This window comes from Pongo pygmaeus, chromosome X (genome assembly GCF_028885625.2).
Source record: "Pongo pygmaeus isolate AG05252 chromosome X, NHGRI_mPonPyg2-v2.0_pri, whole genome shotgun sequence".
Classification (NCBI taxonomy): Eukaryota; Metazoa; Chordata; class Mammalia; order Primates; family Hominidae; genus Pongo; species Pongo pygmaeus.
In genome coordinates this window covers 23,379,784-23,382,945 of record NC_072396.2, presented here as the reverse complement: position 1 = coordinate 23,382,945, position 3,162 = coordinate 23,379,784, and positions in this window count along the sequence as shown.

Here is a 3,162-nt window from a genome sequence, read left to right as displayed (position 1 = left end):
TTGCTCCTGCTCTTGCCATGTGAGACACCTGCTCCCCCTTTGCCTTCTGCTATGATTGGAGGCTTCTTGAGGCCTCCTCAGAAGCCAATGCTGCTATGCTTCCTTTACAGCCTTCAGAACCGTGAGCCAATTAAACCTCTTTTCTTTATAAATTATCCAGTCTCAGGTATTTCTTTATAGCAATGTGAGAATGGACTAATACATGTACTATGCGTTCTTAATGGTATATATTTTTAATCATTTCCCTTGCTACTTCTCCCTGCAGGAAATCTTCCAAATTCTGTCTGGACCACAGGTTGATGGAGATATGGATTAGAATATTTTTAAGTAAAGTCAATGCTATCCAAGTGTGAGCTAGACTGAGGAAGAGGTATGGATGAAGTATTGTGCTATAGTCAATACTTTCCACAAAAGCATTAAACTAGGAGTCAAGAGACTTGGGTTTGTCCACCCAGCTTTGCATGGGACCTGAATGTCCGGGCTTGCCATTTAACCTCTATAAAACTGTTTCCTTATCTACCACCCAAAGAGACCAGATGATTGGCAGGGACCTTCTAGTTTTAGCACTTTCATTCAGCCATGAAATTACAAAAGGACTGGAATCGCCAGTATAGAAAGTAACGTGAGAGGTGGTATCTTCAGATCAGAGCTCTTCTGTATTTATTATCTCTTCTTTCTTCTTGCCATCATTGTCTAACTTCTTCAGAGAGTGATCTCCAACATATTTTCACTTTTTTATACCCTACTAAACCGTATCTACTTGAAATTGCAGTCCCATCCCCAATACTCTCTCTAATGGCCCATCCAATGGGATGTCTCCTCAACAATCATGGGCCCCTGGACTAACATAGGAAGCTGCTTGGAGACTGTATTAGTCCATTTTCACACTGCTGATAAAGACATACCCGAAACTGGGAACTAATTGTGACGTTGCTTCTTGATAAACAGCAGCACTTAGTCACTAGTGACTATTCCCTCCTCTGCAAACTGGAAAAAGCATGAGATTTGGAATCTCACGGTACTGAGTTGAAATCCTGACATTTGTCAGGATTTTCTTATGTGTGTTCTTGAACAGGACAGATTTCCTCTTTGACCATAGTTTCTACATCTAAAAAATATAGATAATGCAGCACATGAATCTAGTGAGTTGTTTTAGAATTGAATTAACCTATAGGTGAAGTGCCTGGCACTTGGTGGATGCTCAAAAAGTAACAATCCTCCTATTCCTCTCTTGGTTTCTATGCTGAACATGCTTCTTCATATCCATGCTTACTTCATCACCATCCTTCTGGATGATTCCTTTACTTCCTCTTTTTGCCTAAATATAGGTGTCATGTCGGTACTGTTGGTGGCCCTCTACTTGAGCGTGTTCCTCTCACAGTTTATGTCCATTTTTATAGCATTCTGTCTCACTGTATACCTCTACAGAGCCAAGCCTGATACTCTGCCAACCCCACATCTCCAAATGCCTAGTGGAAGCTCCGTTTGGATGCCCAACCCCACTTTAAAATCAGTATATCCCAAGCTAACTATTCACCGATCTCCTTGTCACATTCCCCATACCATCCCAATTATTTCTTTGACTTTAAATTTTCCCTTGTTGTTATTACTAAAAAACTTTGAATATGATTTGATTTATCCCTCAACTCCCAATCCATATCCAGTGGTCAGCTTCATGCTTTTTGATATTCTCATGAGATGGAGTATATTATAGGAATAAGCATAGATATCTTTTGTCTTAAAGCTCTGAGTCCAGCACTTAGTTACATAGTTATTGGCCTTGGGAAAAATAAATGACCTCTGAACATCACTTTTCTCATCTAGGAAAACAGAATAATCATACCTCTTTCACAAGTTTCTTGTTGGAGATGTGAATGTTCTTTCTAAACAAACAAATGGTTATAGATAGATAAATAACTAGGTAGGTAGGTAGGTAGATAAAGATTTTATAATGCTTCTTCTGTCCCCATCATAGTCCAGATTATATTAATCAATCTCCTTGACTCCACTCTTTCTTTATCTCTTATCTAAAATATCATATTCATTTTTTCAAGTTAAAATAACATTTTCAGTAACTCCTCATTGCCCATAGATTTACATCAAACCTCATTTTTCTACTTGACTTTAGGGAAAATCAATAAGGGAAGGAAAGTAATATTTAGTGAGCATCTATTCTATATGAGGCATTGTGCAGGGTGGGGTTGGAGCCAAACTTCAAATTCAGCTGCCTAACTCAAAACTTACATATATCATACTGCTTTTCAACAGTGGAAAGTCACAATATTTTCAATATTATTTCCCATTATCAGGGCATTTATTTGAATCAAACTTAAGAATTTGTGAGTATTAGAAATAATAGTATTAGCCTTCAAATGTTCTCCCCTCATATGGTTATTTGTTTCCAGAATGGAACAGTCTCTTTGAAATTTCACAGTTCAGAGAATAACAGTATTTCAGCTTGACACATGAAAGTGTCAATAACTTGAATAAATGGGAAGGTTTAGCTGTCAATCAGAAAACTAATTGTACTGGTCAATATTAGGTGGCCTTTGCCTGTCTTTGTAAAATCAGTGATACTTACTCAAAAATCTGCATTATAAGACTCTAAACTAATTACATTTCAATTTGAAATAGTATATAAACATTATTGCATAAAAATAAAAGTTAAATTATAGGGTTGTTTGAATTGCCTTTGTAAAATTTTTGGCAGTGTTGTGTTGGTCCTGCTGATTGCTGGTTCTGGGCAGAGGCTTCTGTGAAGTTTGCATATTGAAACAAGCCCCCAAATTGTATACATCATTGTATTTGTATTGAGCAGCTGCACAAACAAAATAATATACATGAAATATGCATCACAGATTTTGTAACCTAGGAAGGTGGCAAACAAAGCCCCTCTGTGACCAAGTATCCATCCATACAAGTTAGAGACATTTAAGTGCAAAACTTGTCAGATGTAAGGAAGGAGCTGGGAATAACTTAGCTGCAAGGAATGACCTGGTGGCAAGTGGTTTCTGAAAAGGTGACATTAGAAAGGAAGGTGCATAGCCACTGTGGATGGTGTTGGAAAACTGAGAAAGAACTGTTGGGAAACTGTTTTTGAACATACATATGTTTTAATTTTCTTGAGGTTAATTATGAAGTTACTTGACCACTGGTATTTCA